Source organism: Scomber japonicus, chromosome 7 (assembly GCF_027409825.1).
Source record: "Scomber japonicus isolate fScoJap1 chromosome 7, fScoJap1.pri, whole genome shotgun sequence".
NCBI lineage: Eukaryota > Metazoa > Chordata > Actinopteri > Scombriformes > Scombridae > Scomber > Scomber japonicus.
In genome coordinates this window covers 97,278-107,161 of record NC_070584.1, presented here as the reverse complement: position 1 = coordinate 107,161, position 9,884 = coordinate 97,278, and positions in this window count along the sequence as shown.

Genomic DNA, 9,884 nt, shown 5'->3' with positions numbered 1-9,884 from the left:
GAGCTGTGCCTGGCCGGGCCCCACAGCCCGAAGAGGGGACAACAGAATGGCAGGCTTGTCAGAGCATTACATTGAGAATTTTTTCAGTTAGCTTTGGATTTAAGTCACCTATAAAATATCATAAGTCTGGCATTGGTAGCACAGTGTGTGGTTTTCACTTCACTAAACACACTCATGAAGGAGGGAGGACATCACAGTGTTTTCCAGTTGAAGTTTTTATTTTATTTTGCAGTCCTCATTTGTCTGGAACCTGGAATACAGAGGGAAAAAGTAACAATTAATACACTGCATACACAGTTATGGTTACAGTGTGCACTGACATACTCACTTCTCTCTCTAGTTTTTCAATCTCCAGGTCCAGTTTCCTGAGGGTCTTGTGCTTCATTTGTGAATCAAGCTCCATGTCTTTAAGCTCTCTCTTTTTTACTTGAATTTTCACCTCTGCCAGCTCGATTTGCCTCTCATGGTGTTTAATGTACGGACTCCTGATAGTTTGTGAATTCTGTAAAAGAAATGCCGATTAGCACAGCAGGATTTGTGCATAATGTAGATTTACTTTAGCCAATACTCACAATGTTACTTGGTTGCTTCTGAGGCTGAGCAGCGTCTGGGTCCTGTTACACGTTATTTTCTATTAGCACCAAATCACTGACTTCATATCCATTATGGGCTAAATGAGCAAGACATTTCCACAAAATTGACATGAGACCTCAAGCCTGGAGTCCAGCAACACTGTCTCCTCATCTGCAGAAGTGCATCCTGCAGCTGCAGATGTGCCTTCACCCTGCCGTATACATACAAGAACTTTTATTAGGATTTTTGACAGGATATGCCAGGCCTGTGATTTCAATAAAATTAACTCACCAGATCGTCTTCTGGTGGCTCCAATAGAGTGACTGTGTTCCCTGACACTGCAAGAAAATCCAAAGTCAGACAGTAATATATTTTTTGATTGTTTTCATGTGCAGTAGTGCTGCATTATATACCTTGTATGAAGCAGTCAGTGTCCATTGCTGGGACACAGTCTGTGACAGTCCCTCCCGGGATCCCCTCCATCACTGGCCTCCCTTTATTAAGGTTGAGTGCCAGCTCCTCTGCTGGGGTCATAGCCTGGCTTGGTGGGCCGCCCCCGTGCCAGTTGTATGGGCTTTTTTTTTTTACTGCTACAAATCATACATTCAATATGTCAGACACCTAATCTATTCACCTCATTTGTTCACTGTAATCTAAACTGAAGTCACTTACCAGCTTGCAAAATGTTCTTATATTTAATTTTGACTTGCTGCCAGGACCTCTTCTGGCCAGACAAGATCAATGAAATAGACAAAACACATAATATAGGAAAAACAGATTAAATAGATAACATTGACACACACTGTGGATAATTGTTTGCACTTCCTGAATAGCATGCACTTTTACTTGCCACATTTAAATCAAAGTGTACAACTGTTGATTAGTGGGCTTGGACAGTAACTTCTTTAGTCCTTTAATTGTAATTATGACAGTTCTAGTGGAGCACTGTGTATTAATTGTACATTTTTACACTACTTACTGTACGCATTGAGCCAGTCCGCGATTGTCTGCCAGGCTTTCTCCCTTGCCTTAATTACAGTGCTTTGTGCTTGTGTTGCCTTTTTTCTCATAATTTCTTTAACCTCATCATGAAACTCCATCAGGAGCTGTTGTTCAGCGGCCGTGAAGAATGATGTGCAACACCTTTCCATTTTCCAATCTGTGATTCTGTGATCGATGCTGTGGGTCTATTTGAGAATGCCGTGAACACGCACTTATCCCAACTATCTACACCTGGCTTGACATAGCCGCGCCTTTTCATCCTGGCTCAGCAAACGTGCAACCGATTAAGCCAAGATGCTCCGGTCAGACTAGTTCAAGCTGCGCTTGCTCAGTTATCCTGGATTTCTTTATTCTACTTTTGTGCAATACCCCTCAGGAGATACATAGTTGCAGAGGTAAAACAGGGCATACAGTTCTGCAGTTTGGTTGCATACAGAGAAAAACAATTTTCATGACAAGCAGAAAGTGTATCTTGTGATTCTCTTTGTGACGAAGTTAGAGTTTACATACATTTTCCATTAAAGGACACAGGCAGTAGCTGGAGGGAGAACAAGAGAAACATACAAAGCACTTTAATATGTTAGGAAATGACTTCATGGGTGAGGACAGCACTGACCTCTGAGACCTGACAGGTAACATTTACTGTTTGACAGACAGCTAGCAGGTGGTGAGGGAGGGAGGAAGGAAGGCAGGCCCGGGCATCTCCTCCAAGTCCTCTGCAGCAGGTGGTGGTGCCGATGGTGGGAGGTGGATGCAGCCAGAGAGAGAGAGGGGCCGGTACTTGGGATTCTTAAAGAGAAATACAGTGTTTCAGTAAGATGAAAAAAAAGATTAGAGACTTGCAGCATGTTTTTACAGTTTGAACAATGTACAATGGATTCAAAGGTAGAAACCAGAACATTTAATTTAAAACAAGTTCAATAATCTCAAATATTTGCAGGGTAGAGAGCAAAATATTAAGAGCAGTTAAGAATGAAGAAGAATCCCAGCCTCTCTTTCATAAACAATATTCCATTTCTAACACTTTATTTTTGCTGCTTACACTCTTCTGTGTCAACTACAGCCTTGACCAGCTCTTCATCTGAAGGCTCCTCAGATGATGTTGAAGGAAGAGGGTCTGGAGAATCAGAATATCTTTATCATCATTGTAACAGGTATAACGAAATGAAGTGCATTCCTTGGCAGTGCAAAAGAGTTAATAAAAAAATTAAAAAGTTAATTAAAAATATAAAAAATCACAGAGGGAGGGAATCAACAAAAAAGCATCACAAAACTGTGAACATAAAAACAGGCAAGTTGTACTCTATATGTGATTAGAACTCCGCCCAGAGAGAAAGGCCTTCATCACAGGACCAAGAGGCCTACAAGGGGAATAAATGTCATACAACAGCATGTATAATGTCACAACATGACAAATACAAATACAGCAGGAGCAGCTCTGTATTGTTTTCAACCCAATAAATATAAATACTTCATGTAGCCCATCAGTGAAATCATAAGGTTAGTGTACTCACCAAAATAGTTGATTGTATATATGCAATACTTCTGTTCTTTCGAGGTTTTGCGTTTTGGTATGATGCTAACTTTCTGTCAATGTCGTATGACGTAGCAGCACGTAGACCCTTGTTTATGTTTTTAACCAATGATATAAGCAGATATTTATCTGACACCGCTCTTAGCCAATTATTTGTTAGACCAGATATATTACTGTTGAATGCATTTTTTACAGTCTATGATTGGATGTTGTGCTGCATCCCAGCAAAGATGAAAAAACTCTGCTCTTCAAGTCTACTGCTTCAAAAAGGAGGACAAATATGTGTCTGGCTTGATGCTGCGCCGGACGCCGGACAGGGCATTGAAAATCCGGACTGTCCGGCCTAGAGCTGGACACCTGGACACCCTAGAGTGATGGCACCCAGGTTAATTTTATGAGGCTAAATGATTATTAATTCCAGACCTTCACACACACACACAACCACACACACACACACACACACACACACACAACCACAAAAGACAAACCCCTAACATCTATCTATCTATCTATCTATCTATCAGGCCAATTCTTCAAGAGATAGCATTAGCAATTTTTTCGGAATTTTTTATTCTTTTCAGAATGAAAGTCCTGAAAACATCTCTGTCATGGTTATGGTTTTGGATTTAAGTTTGGTTTAAGTTTGTTTTTGTGGTTGTTTTTTTACACTTAAACTAACCACAATTTAATTTGCAATTCTATAAAGTCAAGAATTTACAAAAGAGATATTATTAGATAAATACATGGTCAGAATCTCAGCAGAGGTTATGATAGGATGAGGATTTTCTGTTTCTTCTTCACAATTATCTTCACATGAAAAAAAATACACAATTCACCCTTTCACATATAACATATGAGAAATTTACATGTGATGATCATTTACTGCATCATTTGGCCAAATGACATCAGAAGAGCTCTAAGAGTTCTCAGGAATAAGTTGTCAAAAGGTAACACACATTACTAATTTTGTCTCATCTACAAGCGCTCACCTTGGTGAATACTCCCTCTTGTGGAAAAGAAAAATAACTACACTGTATAAAGTTAAGTTTGAACCCACGGTGAAAACACATTTAAATCTGGCCTTTTTCAGAGTAAAATTGATAAAATGATTATTCCACCTTAACCATTATGACTATGGTGTCTTTCACCTTTACCCAAATCAGTGAGGATGACCCTGGAGATTGTCACAACAACTTCTTGAAGCTGTATGATGGCCCAGATATCTCCTCACTGCCTTTTGAACCTTACTGTGATCTTACTGTATGTAACCCAAGAAGAATCACTACTTTAACTGTAATGTCACATACTTAGAAGGATATTCACTGAATCTGATAGTGGTAGGGGTACATCATTTTGTGTCACTCCAATTTTTTGATGCAGTTTTCATTTTATTTAATTTGCATGAAGTGTGGTCAGGCTGTTATGCTAGATGTTGCACGTATCTGAAAATAAATGTTTTCTGCCGTTAAACTAAGATTATTATTTGAAGAAAATACATTTTTGGAACTGCAAGTATGCATTTATCCTCCCTGAAGAAGACTGAATGTGAGGAGATAGTAGTTAAAAGTCCCTTCCAGACATATTTCAAGACATACAAAAAGTCCATAAGAAAGTCAGAATACCTTATAAAAATTCAGAAATATTTATTCTCCCTGATTAAAAAAATCCTAAATCTATAAACATGCCATAAATATATCACACCTGTGTTTACTGCATACTGGACCACCACTCAGTACTAACTAATTTGTTATATCACAAATCTGAAACTGAGATTTAAGGTGAGTACAGAGAAATTTTCATCCTTCAGCAAATTAATGTGAAAACAGCCATCGAACTCATACATCATTCTGCACACATGTTCAAACATTCATCATATGGAACAATGTGCAAGGAAAAATGTGCTATGTTGCAATCCTTAAGATTTCAGTCCTGGTTAATTTGGCGAGTGCAATTTAATAATACAGCAAACACTTATTGGGCAGCTAAAACAGGCAACTGGGTATCTGTTTGCAGAACAACCAACAAAACTGACTGCATTTTAAGGAAGCCTACTAATAATTTTATACACATTTATAATCAAATATCACTTTTGGTGCTAACTATGGTGACAAATACAATGCATTTCCTGTTGCTGTTTTACTATAAAAAAAATCAGCATATATTTCACCAGTTGAACACTTTTAATCTGAAGCAGCAGCAGTAAGAAATATTGGTATTGCATTTGGAGTAAGTAATTTCACCATTAATGTGGCTATAGGAAAGCTAACAGTAAACTGAGGCTGATATCAAAGAGATCAAATTAAAAACTGTACAACTGAATTACATGCTGCATTTTCCCTGTAGATACAAATCAGAATACAGGGCAAAGTGTAAATGTAAAGGTTTAAGCTGTAGCCGGAAATATGTTGTGTTATCAAAAATAGTATAAAAATGTGGTTTGACTTAATGAAGATCTTTTATTATATTGTTATATAGTTATGTTGGACTGTAACTTCTAAATCATTTACTACATTATTTATGTAAACAGATTAAAAAATAAATAAAAATAAAAATAGTGTCCCACCTACAGAATATTACTGGCTGCTTCAATCACACCACATTGTGCTGGAGCTCCTATGAGCCAGTAAAATAAGCAGAATGTCACTGAGGGAACACAAGGGAACGGAAAGGAAAACACAAGTGTTTGTGAAATCAGCTATTTGTAAGATTGCCAGTCCATCCTCACATGTATAATTAGGTATGACTCTTTTCTCTGTCCTTTCTGTGTTGTTTGTTCAGGAAACCAACATTGCACCATTCACAGCCTCCTCCCATTGAGTCTACATTGTTTTCCAAGCCCAGTTCACCAGCCTGCCTTCAGGGTTCAGAATTACCTGGAGCAGCTGACAAAAATCACTTATTCACACACATGCGCACACACCAGCATATGCAGATAACAGAGTTACTGCAGATCTGCAAGATGACACAAATTCTCTGATTTGTGAATGCAGCACAATATAAATTGTACAGTCTCTGGAGCTGTACATACATGTGTACGCACACACATTTCTATCGAGTTTGACAGCCTGCACATTCGTGTCTGTGTGAGTAGGTGATGAGTGAAAGTGGTGGTGTGCCAGTATAGATGTGTGTCTGTATGGAAAATTTGAAACAAAAATAAAAACCTTTGAGCCACAGGTGAACAAAATACAAACATGTAAGTTAAATGCCGAGCTTTGATTTTCAGTAAGTTTCATTGTGTGTGTGAAACTTTGTTTGTGCATTCTCTCAATAAACAGCACTGAGTGGAAAGACTGATGCACTGATTTTCAACATTGTTAAAATGGAGGGGTGCACTTAGTTTAGCTTTTATTAAATTTAATCACTTATATTTCATTTTAATTTAGTTTTGCAAACATTGATATATGGGTGATCTTATAGTCAAAACCACACAAAATACAGTTTTAAGCACTGTGACAGTGAAAACAGGGCAGATACGTTACTGGGATTTGTGTGTCTTACTGTTTTGGTGTAAAATATTATATTAGCCAATATTGAGAAATATATCTGAACTTATTGTCGAAACTTCACAAAATGCTATTTTAAGAGTAGAGACAATGAAAACAGAACAGATATCAATGTTACTGGGTATTAAGTTTCTCTCTTTTCAGAATTACTGTTGTGAATTTTGACATCTGACAGGTAACATTTACTGTTTGACAGACAACTTTACCTCAGCACTGCTAGCAGGTGGTGGGCGAGGAAGGAAGGCGGGCCGGGCATCTCCTCCAAGTCCTCTGCAGCAGGTGGTGGTGCCGATGGTGCTGGTGTGGAGGGAGCTGGTGACTCTGCGAGCTGGTCCAAGATGAGGGCTTTAGGAGGTTCCGTGGGGTAGTGGTGGTGCTGCTCCTGGGTTAGCTCCAGCAGTTCCTCATCTGTCGGTTCCAGCATGGCGGAGACACCATCATGTGGTACTGCTGTGGTGCTGGTGGTGGTGGCGATGGCAGGAAGTGGATGCGGCTGGAGAGAGAGAGGGGCCTACTTCCCTAATGATCCTGAAAACAGCAAACAAGAACCATGTGCTAACTACTCCTAGTCTAGCGAGGGGTTTAAGGCCACGCCTGGATGGTATGGAGGTAACAAGACCTATGCGTTTACCCTATCTCATCCCATTAGGAAACCTTACACTTTAAAAGGTGATACATACACATACATGTGATTACAGCAATACAGCAAAATACTCATTTCATCCATGAAAAGGAAAAAGTAAAATCACAATAACAAATTTAATTATTTCACACATTAATTTATGCACTGACGAGTCTTCAACCCATGTACTTAACGTACAGTCAAGGGTCACCACCATGGAGAGGTTACTAGCACTTTCAATGCATGGTGGCCTTGACTCCTTCATTAGGTTCATCAGTTGCAGTTTTTTCATTGCATTCAAATACACATGTATGAAATCAAAATCACATACAACATTCTCTATGGCTACGTTCACTCAGCAGGCCTTAATGCTCAATTCCAATTTATTGCTCAAATCCGATTTGTTTGGCTGGTCATATTACACTTTTTAAATGTGGCCTCCTGAAGTGATCATTAATGACGTCACACACAGAACGGTGTTTACGGAAGCGAACGTGGCAACAGCAACAGCTGGTGAAGTTACTGGTAGTTTCATTTATGGTCTAATATAGAAAACAGTGTGGGGCGGCAGACGGCAAATTTGTGAGCGGGTGATGTTAAAAAGGAGGAAGAGGAGAAAGAAAATTAATACTTGCTGTGTGTTGCTCCAGAATAATGTCAAAGCAGCATTAAATGTGACCTGACTGTTCAGATTGCAGCCACATTAAAAATAATCTGATATGTATCAGATTCAGTACCACATTTGAATGTGGCCTGAATCAGATTTGGAAATGTCAGATTCAATGTGACTTGTGCTGTTCACATTGTCAGAAACAAATCAGATATGGGTCACATTTGAGCAAACAAATCGGATTCAGGTCACTTTTAACTGCAGTGTGAATGTAGCCTATAAACCAAAAGTAATTATTCTGGTTACTCAAACTAGAGAAATGTTTAGTTGTACTTCATTAAACAAAAATGATTAAATTGATTAATAGTGTCATTTTGAAATTTGGAACACACGATAAAATCCGTAATCATTAAAACAACGAACCCCTGAAAGGAAAATAAAACAAGGAGTACATGAACACACAGAAGCCTCTGAGTTCCATCTGCAGACAGCAGGTGATACGCATCGGTCCCAGTTTAACATTCAGACAAATCACGCCTCCCACTGTCTGACTCCCTGATTCATTAAACTAAATACTTTTGATAAGAGACCTGAGGTCTCCACCTCCTTGTCATCATCTTCCAGGGAGAGGTCATTCTGACTTTTTTTTCTCAGAATTCTGAGTTTAAAGTCAGAATTCTGACTTTATGAGAAAAAAGGCAGAATTCTGACTTTAAACTCAGAACTCACTAAGTTGAATTGAGTTCTGACTTTTTCTCAGAATTATGAGAAAAAAGTCAGAACTCACTTTTTTTCCCACAGTGGACCTAATCCTCTTCCGTAGACACATAATAGCATACCACGCAATACCTTGTGATTCTTCGTATGGCATGCAGCAATTTGCTTTATCACTGCAAATTAAATACACTCTCTCGGGCAGGGGAGACTGCTTTAGAGTGACATTTATTACAATATTACAACTGTTCAGTCCTACCTCCTCCTGACCTGACCCTACACCTCGGAAACACAATGGAACATTTTGCAGTGCATGAGGTGGCACAGGGGGCAAATAAATATTGCTCATTGATACTTTGTGCAACATGTCTGTTAGGGAATTTTCCATCATTAATATGCACTGGGTGAAACTAGGCTGTGCGGTCATAGCAAGGCCTCACCAAATGATAGGGTTTAGACACTGTCTCCTCTTGAGATAGTGGTAGCAGTGTGTCTGCTCCTTTTGGGGAAAACAGGAGCCACTCTGATAGTGTTGCTATAGCAGCCGAGGTCAGATATGTGTTTGACTGTTTTCCCTGAATGGAGTAGAGGCAGCTGGAGTCAGAGGTTTGATATAGTGTTGGAGGTAGGACAAAGGTCCTGAGTGTTGTCTAAGCAATGTTTTGTCTATAGACCAGTACACTAAATTCTGTATATTGTAGATGTGTTGGATCTGTCCATATTTGGGCATGGCTCAACCTTGGGCATTATCTGTGTGGTTTAAAGTCTATACCCGGAGGAGAGAAACTGCAGAATTGAAGGAAGCATCAAGGCATATAACGTGTACTGATCATTCGCTCGTTTCTCCTCCATGGAGTAAATAAACCTTTTCAATACAAGACATCCTGGACTCCTGTCTACTCTGTCCATTGATATATGGGCTGCATAATTAAAATCTCTATCAAACTGGCGTCACGAACAGGATCTCAACATAACAACGACTGGGTAAGTGCAAATTTTATGAATTGATGCCTTACCATGTCGTTGTTTGACGAGATCAAAATAAAAGAACCTTTTTGATTTTAATTTTGCAAATTGACAAAAGCAAAAATAAGAAAGCCCATAAATTGGCACTGAGCACAGACGAAATATCCATTTGACTAAAACATGGATACTGTATCCGAATCAGTGTGATTGACAACGATTAGTTGTAATAGCAGAGTGTGTGGTGTTGGAGGGTCAGGAGGGGTGGGTGTTTTCGACCCCTCGTAGGGCCACATTGTGGCTGTTTTTGGTTTCTGGGCCAGCTTTGGGCTGCGCTCGACACAGGGGGACCCGCATGAG